At 45.2% G+C, this 13249-nt stretch overlaps 1 long non-coding RNA gene across 2 annotated transcripts; it reads left to right on the top strand.

The window, feature by feature from the left end:
* The first annotated feature begins 811 nt into the window (after positions 1 to 811).
* Positions 812 to 6796, top strand: LOC310848813. 2 transcript variants are annotated; one of them, XR_014566626.1, is made up of 3 exons: positions 812 to 1149; positions 1817 to 1931; positions 5978 to 6796. It is a non-coding gene; the product is annotated as an uncharacterized lncRNA (long non-coding RNA). The 2 variants fall into 2 exon arrangements; XR_014566627.1 differs by lacking the exon at positions 812 to 1149 and having other exon boundaries at positions 1726 to 1931.
* The last annotated feature ends 6453 nt before the right edge of the window (positions 6797 to 13249 follow it).

Consider the following 13249-nt stretch of genomic DNA (forward strand, 5'->3'; position numbering starts at 1 on the left):
GCATGACTAAGCCACTTCTGGCGAACCACAGCAGCGCACGGAAACGCCATTTACCTTCCCGCCTGGAGCGGCACCTATTTATCTACTTGCACTTGACGTGCTTTCGAACTGCTAGGTGGGCAGGAGCTGGGACCGAAGAATGGGAGCTCACCCCGTCGCGAGAATTTAAATGGCCGACCTTCTGATCAGCAAGCCCTAGGCTCTGTGGTTTGGACCACAGCGCCACCCACGTTCCTTAGTGCAATTATAAGCTCTGTTTAATATAAGATGCACAATTTAGCTACAAATATTTTTCACACTAAATATCTGAAATCATGACACTCAACCGGGGGTGTGTGTGTGAAAATGCTTGGTTTAAAATTTTTGAAGCCTTCACAGATGCAGAAATAACTTCACAGCCCGCAGATGTCTAATAATTTCAGGCCCCTTTCTTTGCTTCAAAGATCGATCAAAAAGGAGCAAATCCTTTGACTATGGTACAATAGATCATGCTTTTAATTACTAATTAACCTTATGGAGAAATGAAGCCTTTGTTAATAAAATGTTGCCATGCTCACTCAGGTAAGAGCAGAAGACACTACAGAAACAAATAAACAACAGAAACCATATATCCTAACATATATTTTAAGTAAGAAAGTATGCCAGCAAAACAAAAATGTCACCCAGTCCCATTTTTTATTATTATTACGCTGGGCTATTTTCTGAAAGCTCAGGTTCCCCTGTGCCTGTTCCATATTAATTCAGCTCCACGTTTTCCTGAAGTCAGCTGAGAGGGGGATATAAACCGAGAGGAATATAAACCGAGAGACTGGGGAATATAAACCGAGAGAGTATAATTCAGCATCTGTTATGTGGGACACGGGAGAATAAAAGGGGTCTCTCTTGCTATCCCCCTCGTGTTACTTGCCAAGTTCTTTCTCGTACAGGATGAGCTCTTTCCCTGTCAACCTACAAACCACAATGCCTGCGTTGTACTTCCATTGACAGAAGCAGTGTGTCCCTGAATGCCAAGTTGCTTGGAATCACAAGCTGGGAGAGTGTTACTGAACTTGGGTGCTGCCTGAGCTCTTCCCACAAGCATCTGGTTTGCCACTGTAAGAATGGGTGCCCAGGGCTGATTCAGCAGACTCCTATGTTCCTTCTTAAGAGGTATTTGTCAAAGGAGCTTTATCTGCTCATCAGGGGCTGTGAACAAGCTACCGTATTTTTCGCTCCATAGGACGCACTTTTCCCCCTCCAAAAATTAAGGGGAAATGTGTGTGCGTCCTATGGAGTGAATGCAGGCTCCTTGGCTTCAGTGATAGCAACGCGAAGCCTCTGAAGCGCAGAGGGAGCGCTCCCTCCGCACTCCGGAGGCTACGCGTTGCTTTCTCTGAAGCCTGGAGAGCAAGAGGGGTCGGCGCACCAACCCCTCTCGCTCTCCAGGCTTCAGGGATAGCAGGCTGAAGCCTTTGGAGCGCAGTGGGAACTTGCACTGCGCTCCAAAGGCTTCGGGTTCCTTTTGCTGAAGCCGGGAGAGCAAGACTCTCCTGGCTTCAGCAGAGCGGGAGAGCTGCGCAGCCCCCTTCAGCCAAGCGGGAGGAGAAATGGAAGGGGCTCCATTTCTCCTGCTGCTTCACTGAAGGGGCGCTGAGCAGAGAGGGGGAGATATTTTTTTTCTTGTTCTCCCCCTCTAAAACAAGGTACGTCCTATGGTTGGTTGCGTCCTATAGAGCGAAAAATACGGTAATTGTCCTGGAATGGGCTGACTAGGGAGCATATGTTCTGTGCGATCTTTCCTTTCAGGGAATCAGTACAACTGTTTTTTAAAATCCAGATTCAGAGAATGCTGGGAGGAAACTGTTGCTAAAGCTGCGGGAGTCTGGCCCTGAGGTGATTTCCGTCTGAAACCATATGGAAACAGCCCTACGATGAACCAGCAAGGCACAAATGTAATAAATAATGCTGAAGAATATTGTTGCCCTTTTCATACTGAGTCAGACTTGTGCATGTGGTGACCTTTTTGGAGTAATGTATGCGTGTGTATACGTCCCCCCCCCACACACACAATGAACATTTCAGCATGATTTTTAAAGAGTCAAAGCGAAAGAGCATTTGTAAACTAAATTTAATAAGTTAATGTAGATTATGCATGTAATGAATTTCTTTTTTCCAAGAGGAGCCCTGGCCCAGACATTTTTGGAGTGCCTTGAAAAAGGAAATTTAGAAAACCACAGTCTGAAACCAGAAATGTTAAGATTAGTGATACAGATTTCCCAGGAAATATTAAAAAGGTAACCTGCATCAGGAAAATTTCTGATGCCCTAGAGCAGGGGTGGCCAATTCCCAAGAGACTGTGATCTACTCACAGTTAAAAATTGGCAGTGATCTACCCCCTTTTGGGGGGTTCAGGTCAAAGTTGAGCTTTTTTTAGGGAGGAAAGCCCGTTTTTATGGGTTTGGGTCAAAGTTGTTGATTTTTTTTTTAGGGGACCCAAAGTTGTTGAGGGGAGCCAGTAATCTACCTGTGATCTACCAAAGACGTCCAGTGATCTACGGGTAGATCATGATCTACCTGTTGGACGTGCCCAACCTAGAGAGTTATGTAATTAGCATGTTTATTTAACTTGCATTTAGTAAACAAAGCTAAATGGTTGAAATTCCCAAGCTTACCTAATATTCCATTTGAAGTTGACATCTATTCATTGTTACTAATGAACTAACAGTGGCCAGGGGGTGTGAGGATTACTGGAAAAATAAAGCACTGGGGGAAAACAGGTTTTGGAAAAATTTCCATCCCATATCCCTGGATTAGACAAACTAGGCAATATTTTGAGTTTTTGTAGAATGCATAAGCTTATCCCTGTACATTTTTTCCTCAACGAAATGTGCTATTGGCTCATAGGCAGGAAGAACATATAGTAGTCGGGAAATGGCTGGAGGCCATATGGGAGGATGCACATGCTGTGTCCCGGAACACTGGAAACTTGCATCTTTTTCAAAGATGACTATTAGTATGAATCAAGATGCCTTGCATGAGCCACCTGATGCTTTTATTCAACATTTTTTTCTTTCCTGGCTAGAGGTAAAGGTAAAGGGACCCCTGACCATTAGGTCCAGTCGTGGCTGACTCTGGGGTTGTGGCGCTCATCTCGCTTTATTGGCCGAGGGAGCCGGCGTACAGCTTCCGGGTCATGTGGCCAACATGACTAAGCCACTTCTGGTGAACCAGAGCAGCACACGGAAACGCCGTTTTCCTTCCCGCCGGAGTGGTACCTATTTATCTACTTGCACTTTGACATGCTTTCGAACTGCTAGGTTGGCAGGAGCTGGGACCGAGCAACAGGAGCTCACCCCATCACTGGGATTTGAACTGCCAACCTTCTGATCGGTAAGCCCTAGGCTCTGTGGTTTAACCCACAGCGCCACTGGCGTCCCTCCTGGCTAGAGAGCCATCAGCAAATCCTGGGCTCAGTTGAAATACAAATCACAGTACCTTGGCCTTAGTTAATAAGAAAAAAATAGTCTTTGTGAAAAAATAGTAATTGTCTTCTGAAAGAAGGAAAATTAAATCCTCCCAACATGGGCATAGCCACGGGGGGGGGGGGGGGCAACTGCCTCCCAATCAATACAAATCAATGCAATTCTTCTGCCCCCCCCCCAAAAAAAGTTTGCCCCCTAACAAAAGCCTGACCCCCCCTAAGAAAAATCCTGGCTATGCACATTTCTCCGAATTAATTTAAGGTCATCAGTTTAAAACAATATTATACAAAGTCCCCAGAAATGCAGGATTGCCATTACAACTCCCCCAATTGTTGTGTCCAGCCAACTGTAGGCTGTGATTGTCTTACACAATGGCCTGTGCTGTATGCACTAAGGAAACTAGGGTTGCTTCCAAATGACCTGTTTATTGAGCATTCATCCTGATTTGTTTTGTACAAAGTTTGGGAGGATATTACACAATGGTAACATTACATGCAGGAAGGATTATCCCACACTTTCTTCTACATTTTTCCACCTTTATTGCAAAAAGTCAGATGGGGAGTGGGCTTGTTGTGCAAGACCACCAAATCAGCTTCAGTTGCACAACCTGAATTTGCCAATATGGGATTGAAACCCAGCCTAAAATAGCAACAGCCTGGAAGCCCCTAATATGTACTTGCTTCTTTAAATGAAGAAACAGTAATTCAAGGCCAGTCAAATCTAAGAGAAATTGTTTCCCTTCTATATAGTGATTTAGTGACTTAGTTGCCCATCTTTTCTTGAACAAAGGACAGTGATATAACATACAGCTTAGGAAATAAAAAATAGCTTGAGGAAAGTCATTGCATATTTCAAAGGAAAGGGGAAATAATGTAGTAAAAAAGCAGCTTTCCAAGTCCATTCCCAGCAGTCTATTTTTCTGCCCAGAGATTTCAGATTGCTTTTTTCAAAAGCAAGTTTCTACTTTTTAAGACTGCCAAAAAACAAAAACCATCTTTGAAATTCTGCAGAAAGCATGTTGGGGATGGAGGGGGTGAGCAAGATTTGCAGAAGATTAAGGGACAGACTTCCAGCCATGCAGAGTTCTTTGATATTCCCTAACCATAGTAGAAGTAGAATGAATCATACCATGTACTCAAATTTGCCCAATTTTTACAAGCTGTGTTGGTTTCCCCCATCCCCAAGGAAGGGACATATGAAATTCCATGACTCTGGAGCTGATTGAGGAATTCCTTGGAGAATATAACAGGTTTTGGTCGATTCAAAGACCAGATCCCTTAATCATTGGGCCACAGTACTGGCTGGTCCTAGACATGCAGAATATGCACTCTGGTGCATCTCATTCAGACATGATAAACTGTTGTTGAGCACTACACAAATCCTCACGTTCTCTTTCCTTCACATTTGTAAGTGGTAAGTCCTATGAAAGGTGGTTGAAAGAACTGAAATCAGTTAGCGCAAAGAAGGACTGATTAAGACGTGTTCATAGCCTGTCAGGTAGAAGATGGAGCAAACTTGATCTCTGTTGGACCAGAACCAATGGGTGGCAATTGCAAGAAAACAGATTTTGGCTAACATGAGGATAAACCTCCTAACTGAAAAAGCGCTTGAATCATGTAATGGGGTGAGTGGGCTGCCTTCATTCCAGGTTTTTAAGGAGAGGTGAGATGGCCATCTGTTTGGAAGGCTGGCTTAAAATTACAGACTTCTGCACTGAATGAAGAATTGCCATTAGATGATCTCCAAGGTCCCTTCCAATTCTAAAATTATATAATTTTATGATGGCAAAAGCATTTGCTTCCACTTTCACCCAACTGCAGCTTGTCATTACGCCAGAACAAAGAACTATAGTTAGCTTTAACATGGTTTATCCAAATGTGCCAGGATCGTAAACGATGGCTTGAAGTTGGCTTGTTTCAGCAAATCGTTGTTAAAACTAACCACAGTTCCCAACTACAACATAGTGGTAAGTTTTAGTTCATTGAAAAAGAAAGCTGATGCTTCCTACCTTATCCTCATGGCTGTAATGGAGGAGGGTGTAGTGCAGACACTTGTTCATGTGCTATATATTAAGAACTATAATTACTCATTATTATGAACTATAATATGGGATGCAGGTGGCGCTGTGGGTTAAACCACAGAGCCTAGGACTCGCTGATCAGAAGGTTGGCGGTTTGAATCCCTGCGACGGGGTGAGCTCCCATTGCTCGGTCCCTGCTCCTGCCAACCTAGCAGTTCGAAAGCACATCGGAGTGCAAGTAGATAAATAGGTACCGCTCCGGCGGGAAGGTAAACGGTGTTTCCGTGCGCTGCTCTGGTTCGCCAGAAACGGCTTAGTCATGCTGGCCACATGACCCGGAAACTGTACGCCGGCTCCCTCGGCCAGTAAAGCGAGATGAGCGCTGCAACCCCAGAGTCGGCCATGCCTGGACCTAATGGTCAGGGGTCCCTTTACCTTTATGAACCATAATATAGTGCTGCATAATTAATGGTCTACTAAATTTGCGTGTTTCCAGGTGCACTAGGTACTATTAAATACTAGCAGCAGAAGCAAAACACAGAAGCTCTATCCTCTAAAGCAGCTCCTGGGAACCTCTTGACTTTTCTGAAGTTCCAGCAGGCATTGCCCCAGCATCTGCAAGATGTCCTACAGAAGCATCCCATTTGCAAGGTGTCCTGCACAACCATTTCACAAGTGGCCAGGCAGAGATCTGATAGACTCTTCCATCCTGTTGGGTCCAAGGGGCTTCGATAGCCTGGGGTGAACTTACTGACTGATTTGCTGAAATTCAGTAGCTGTGATTCTGATCAAGCACCCATGTTTCCCCATTTGCCTTACATACTGTTTTTGACTATCTGTTAATATACCCGAATGCCTTTCTTCCCTCTGCTTTTTCCTCTTCAGAAATCTTGTATTTGCAAGCACTGAAGATGTGAAAGAGCCCTGGAGCTGCTTTATGCCTTTATACCTTGATAGTACCATATCCATGCCGGCCCCCACAAGTTGCCTCCCATCTCTCTGTAAATCATAGAAGTACACTTTACAGCATCTCAGACTAACCTGTCTCTTGATGCCCTTTGAAGAATCTGCTGTTAATCTGATGATGCCCTCTCTACACATATCATATCATGTACCAGGCTCCCATTTATTTATCCCCCAGGCAGCAGCAGTGGCGGCTGCTACCACAGCTTTCCCTTTCTGCTGAGAAGAAGGACACACAAAGGAGTCTCAGCAGCTGCCTAAGGTTAAAAAATTCATCATTCACCCACCCATAAATGGATGTATTTCTCCGTCTTTTAAAGAGTCACTGTAAATAAAAACCCTCCGTAAGTCATGTTTTGTGTGCTTTCTCATTGTTGGCTCCCGTTTTGTTTGGAAAGTGTTGTCGCATGAAAATGGTTATGGCCTTGTGGAGGGACCAGCCTTGCATCTCTAGTCAGCCAGAGTGGATGTTTATGGAGCTTTTAACTGGCCTTAAGGTATGACACTTGAACACTGATAAACTCTGTGCCCTACAGTAAGAATGGACAAGGTTTTCCCTCCCATCGAGAGCTGCATTATCTAAGAGGTGATCTCTTGAGAGTCGCCTGTCAATGGGCAGTGGTAGAGTTAGTAGTGGGCAGGAAGAATGGATTAGTTTGAATTAAACAAAACAGGTGCTGCTACCACCTAACACACCCCACATTCACCGCCACCTCCACTCCAGACTGGTTCTCTTTCTTCCTTAAGAATCTCACTGAGAGCCAGTGTGGTGTAGTGGTTAAGAGCGATAGACTCATAATCTGGGGAACCGGGTTCGCGTCTCCGCTCCTCCACATGCAGCTGCTGGGTGACCTTGGGCCAGTCACACTTCTCTGAAGTCTCTCAGCCCCACTCACCTCACAGAGTGTTTGTTGTGGGGGAGGAAGGGAAAGGAGAATGTTAGCCGCTTTGAGACACCTTTGGGTAGGATCTAATCCAAACTCTTCTTCTTCTCTTCTTCAAGGGGTGGTGGTGGTCTTAAGAGAGGAAACAGTGTTGGTTACTGATGATCTTAAGAGAGAAAGAGAGTGGTGTGCAATGAGGATAATGAAAGAGAAATGAGCCGGCAGGTGCTGCGATGAGCTTAGCTGTTTCACGCACCTATGATTCTGCAAAATGGAGATTATGTGAATATACTCATGTAATACTGCTATTTGGAGTGAATGAAAGGGTGGATGAGCATTGGAAATAAATGCAACCGCTACAGGGAACATGGCCCTTGCTGATGGCTATCTTAAATAAACAGGATTTAAAATATCGGATTAAGGAAAACAACATTGCTTCGAAGACATGTTGCATTTCAGGACAGTTGCCAAAGGTGATGACAGGCCTCGCAGGCTGGGGACTGTGTGCAACCAGTACATCTTGTTTGCTTGCCACATAGCCCTTGCAATCCATAAACCACATCTACAATCTACACATCAGCCAGTAAAAGACCATTGCAAGCAGATATATTTTGAGGAGAACACCTCTGCAGCATCCCCAAGAGTAGCCCTTGGTGTTGCAAGACTGGCCAGTTTGACCAGAGCATCTGTCTTGGGTACCTATACTTCTGCAGAGCGTGTGTGAATGTGTGGGACGGTTGAGAATTCTTGAATGAATAAAATGAATAAATTGTTTTTGAAAACTGCTGCTGCCACCCTGGTCTCTGTGCCCTCCTCCTCCAATCCTGGGTTGCATTCATGAAAGAAACAGGAGCATCTTTCCAAAGGATGTCCTGTGCTCCCTGTGGTTGGGAGATGCTGAGGTTTCCGACAAGACTGAGGGATGCAGGTGGACACAGGTTGCCCACTTCCAGACTAGAGAGAGTGGGTGAGAGGTCCAAGTGCAGGACCTCTGTGTGGACCAAGAGTCATGATAATAGGACCATAAGACCCTATAGGGTGAGAGCCAGAGCGGGAGTGTCTGTGGTACCCCAGGTGAGAGATGGGATGGGGTCCCTGAATGTTTGGAGACTGAGTCTTGGACTCAAACTATGGGAAAGACCATCTAGAGCATGTGGGTGTTTTGTATACTACTTCTTTAATTTATGTGTTAGGCATTGTTCTCTCTCGTGTTGAGTTTTCAGCTGTTAAATTAGATTGGCTTATTGCTAGTGTTGCATACAAACTTATATGGATTTTTTTTTTTAATTGACATTAATGTTTTGAACTTGTAATTGTTATACATAATTGTTCACTTGATGGGCACTATTTTGTGGGAAAGTGGCATACAAATAAAAAGGAGGAGGAGGAGGGACCCTCACTTTTTCAGCAGATGATGAGTTCCATTCTAAGGGCACAATGACTGATGTTCTCTCCCTGCCACTGATAGAACACTTTAGAGAGCACTAATAACTTCCCCTCCTGTCACTTCCACTAGCAATACTTTTCAGCATCAGACTTTACACAAATTGCCTGCAGGCCATTAAATGCAAAGTAACGCACCAATGAGAAATCATTTGAAGTACACACATGTGCAAACCGGTTCCCCATCTCACACCATGTAGTCACCTTCAGCTTGCACAGCCCATTCATCTGAGAAAGGCTGCCAGTTCTAATTGTTCCCTTGTTTATCATTGCCCATAGAAATCCTCACAGTTCCAAACTTTGCTAACCCAGTAAAATGGCTTGAAATGGACTTTGGCTCTAAGTCTGGTGATTAAAATCAGAAGCTGATCTCAAGAACGTCAGCACAGAAGTGAGGAATTTCGGAATTTCGTCACCTCTCTTCTTGTGCTGCTTCCTTAGTTCTGTAAGTGATCTTCTAAAGCCCTGTGCTACAGGAGGGAATGCAAAATAAGGCATTCATTTGTGGGGAAAGAACTGCTGCATTCTTGCAAGAAAGGAGGGGACAAAAGGAAACACTGACCGCTCTGGGAAAGATGGCTATTTTTAGCAAGACCTACTAAAACGATGAGGCTTCTGCTCAGAGAGCATCCCTTCAGCAAGATCTCTGACTACATGAGCAATGAGATCAGAGCCATAGGCTTCCAAGTCAAGAGAATGCGTAATGCTCCAATGTCTTCTACCATTAAGTATTAAGCTGCATATGGGACAGGAGGGGCGGGTGGGGGGAATTTATCAGCAAGCTGGCAGCAGGATGGTTGTTTACTTCAGCTTCCTTGCACTCAACTAGAGGAGCAAGATTATTAGCATTATTATTTTAGTTCTGTGTAAGTCACCACTCCTTCTAATAGTGGGTTGTGGGCGCTGATGACTATGGAGTTGCAACGAGCCCACTCAGAAATGAAAGGGAGATATCAGCATGTTAGGTGGGGGGATGTTTGCAGAAGCAAATCTTCTTATGAAAGCAACATATTGGGGGGGGGGTAAAAACACCAAACTGAAGACTTAGTGTGCTTAGTAGTCATGGAATGTTGAGTGTCATGTGGAAAATGGGAGGAGAAATGGGGTGCGGGGAGAGAAATGCTGCCATCAGAGGGAATGGCTAGCTAGAACCCAGAACAGGAGATGTCCTGTTAGGCAGGAGGATGCAAAAGCTGGATTGTCATGTTCATGGAACAGTACAGGACATGATATGGGATTCCATTATACCACTTGAAATTGACCCAGGTGGCGCTGTGGGTTAAAGCCTCAGTGCCTAGGACTTGCCGATCGAAAGGTCAGCGGTTCGAATCCCTGCGGCGGGGTGCGCTCCCGCTGCTCGGTCCCAGCGCCTGCCAACCTAGCAGTTCGAAAGCACCTCCAGGTGCAAGTAGATAAATAGGGACCGCTTACCAGCGGGAAGGTAAACGGCGTTTCCGTGTGCAGCTCTGGCTTGCCAGAGCAGCGATGTCACGCTGGCCACGTGACCCGGAAGTGTCTCCGGACAGCGCTGGCCCCTGGCCTCTTAAGTGAGATGGGCGCACAACCCCAGAGTCTGTCAAGACTGGCCCGTACGGGCAGGGGTACCTTTACCTTTTTAGGGGCTGCACCAGGCCATGGATTGTGGACATAAACATTTAATCATTTCAACGTTTTTTGTGGTTAGCTATGGAAAATTTAAAAGGGACACGGGTGGTGCTGTGGTCTAAACCACTGAGCCTTGGGCTTGCCAATCGGAAGGTCGGAGGTTCGAATCCCTGCGATGAGGTCAGCTCCCGTTGCTCGGTCCCAGCTCCTGCCAACCTAGTAGTTCGAAGGCACATCAAAGTGCAAAGTGAGATGAGCGCCATAACCCCAGAGTCGTTTGCGACCAGACTTAACTGTCAGGGGTCCTTTACCTTTACCTTTATGGACAATTTACTACTCTGTTGCATGATCCTAGAGTCACACAAAAGCAAAGATCCTGAAGTGGAATAGTTAGTAAGTAACTTAGGGCTTATCTACACTTACCTTTCCTCTGAGCTTTCCAGGCACGGTCCACATTTTAAAGCTCTATGTCTGTCTGCCCCTTTTTTGTTTTGGAACTTCCACTGTGTAAACATGCTCTTTAAAACTGAATTGGAGCAAACAGCAATCTGTGGAACACATGAATAACTGTTTTAAAGAGCGTTTTTGTTTGTTTGGTGTTTTTATTTTGCAGGTAAAGCTGTGGAGGAAAGGGGGAAAGTGGTGCTTGGATGCAGAGCTTTAAGGCATGGACTTGTGCCTGAAAAGCGCAGGGTCAAAGATAAGTGTGGCTAAACACTTAGCCAACGATTGTAACTTTCCCCATAAACAGCATGCAATCTGCCATCAAACAATGTTCCTATTTATTATTATTATTATTATTAGGATTCATTTTTCAGTTTCTCTAGGTGTTCTTTCAAGTGCACCCTAAAAAATCCCAAATACCTGCTTTGTTTAATCCAAGCCAGTCCATTCATTTAGGCAAGATATACTAACTGGTCCTTTTGAAGGACATACAGCTTTGACCCCGGGTGCCACACAATGGTTTGGAGAAGCTCAGGTAAGCCACAGTTCCAGAGCTTTAGAGGAATCCCATTGGTTTCGCCAAGCTGCTTCTGTTGTAAGTGATTTCAGGGTTCCTGTGCTACACTTGGTTATATTCCAGCCTTGGAGGGGGGAAGTCAGAAGTTCTACACACCCACACACCCCTCCATTCAGATACACAAGAGGTATTTGTTATAATTCGAGGGCAGACTCCAGTGGGCCATGGGGCAGGGCTGCTCTGTGTGCTGGTGAGGGGACATGGCCTGAGGAGAGTCCCAGGTGACAGGTAGAGAGGCCTCAAGGCCCACATTAGGCACCCTGGCTTGAAGTTTTAATTGCGTTTGAATCTGTCCCTTGCTGCATTCACCTGAGATCAGGCTTTGTTGCTATGCTCAGTGTGTAGGTGAAAAGACAGTCAGTTGCCTGAGTGACTGTTGTACCCAGTTAGTGCCTGGATTAAAAAAGCAGCCCCTCTTAATCCTATGCATCCACCTCTGTTGCTCACCACTTTGACAGACATTCTTGCTCCAGGATCAGGTCCTTTGTCTCCTGCCCCCCTCCGACTGCTCCTTTTGTTGGCCAGTAGGCTAGATCTGTGCCTCATTGCATTGGCAGTGGCCGAGGTGCGATGTTTTCGCTCTGTTCTGAACCTTCATTTTCATGTTTACTCGGCCTCCTGCTGCACAGCTCCTTCCAGTTGGCCTAATGAAACTACAGAAGACTGGCAGGTTCCTACAGGGTTCTTTTGCCTTGCTTTGCCAGATATGCTGATGAGCCAAAGTCCACCCTGCATATTACAGTGTGAGGCAGAAAGACAGGACTCGGTAAGCAGGTGAATGATGTACGCAGAAGAAGCTGTATTCCAGAGGTGGGGCACCTCAAGGCTGGGAACCAAATTTGGTCCTCCAGGCCTCTGGCCACACCCTTCACAGGCCCTGCTTTGTACCTGAAAGGTTTCGGCCAGGTTTCAATGTGTCCTTGAACTTCATTAACACTTATTTTGCCTCAGGCCCCAACCGCCACTGGCATGTGGCCCCTGAAAGGTTGCCCAGGTGGGAATGTGGCCCCGGCACTGAAAAGGGTTCTGCAGCCCCAGTGTGTACAAACCCATTGAAAATTTCGACACTTGCAGTTCTACTGCCAGTCTCAATATTTTAGCCCTAAATTTAGTGTGTTCTCCATATCATTTAAAGAGAGCCAAATAAGGCACAAATGAATGAAAGATGGTCTGAATAGGTAACATTATTTTAAGGAAGATAACAGTGTCCACCCACTAAGCAACTCTCTACATGTGAGAACATTATGTTCTGCTCCTTCTGTTCTGTTCACAGTGTGTCTTGCAAATGGAAAGGCCCAGATCACCTGCTTTTAAATTCCTTACCATCCTCTGTGTGTTCTAACAACACCCTTTTAGCATTCTGGGCCTCATTTGAGGTGGGTTTTTTTGTTTTGTTTTTGTTTTTGTTTATTTTTTATTTTATTACAATTCAGAGCCACCAGAAGTTTTATTTATATTGCATTGCCTAGAACAGTAATTGTTTCAAAATGCTTTTTGCATTTGTTCCACAGTTGGAACTGTTATTTACTTAGAGATAATTGAGATTAATAAATAAAGACATTTGTTTGAGGTTGTTTGAGGGTCCCCCCCCCCCAATCTGGATTCTTCTGACAGCATAACAACAACTTCAGTGCTCCGCTTCCTCCCAAGAATACTAATTCTGCTTCTAGAGTCCTCCTTAGCATGAGGTCTCTGTAGAAACCTGTCACAAAGTCTTGCCGTCTCTGGTTGAATTGGGGTAAATCATTGTCGATAAAACTGCCTGTCTTATCTTGAGCCAGATCTTTGGTCCACAGGGACTGGGGGCAACTTTCTGAAGTTCCAGGTAAATGCCAGACTTGCACTAACTGAA

Source organism: Podarcis gaigeae, assembly GCF_964106915.1.
Source record: "Podarcis gaigeae genome assembly, chromosome: 1".
NCBI classification, from domain to species: Eukaryota; Metazoa; Chordata; class Lepidosauria; order Squamata; family Lacertidae; genus Podarcis; species Podarcis gaigeae.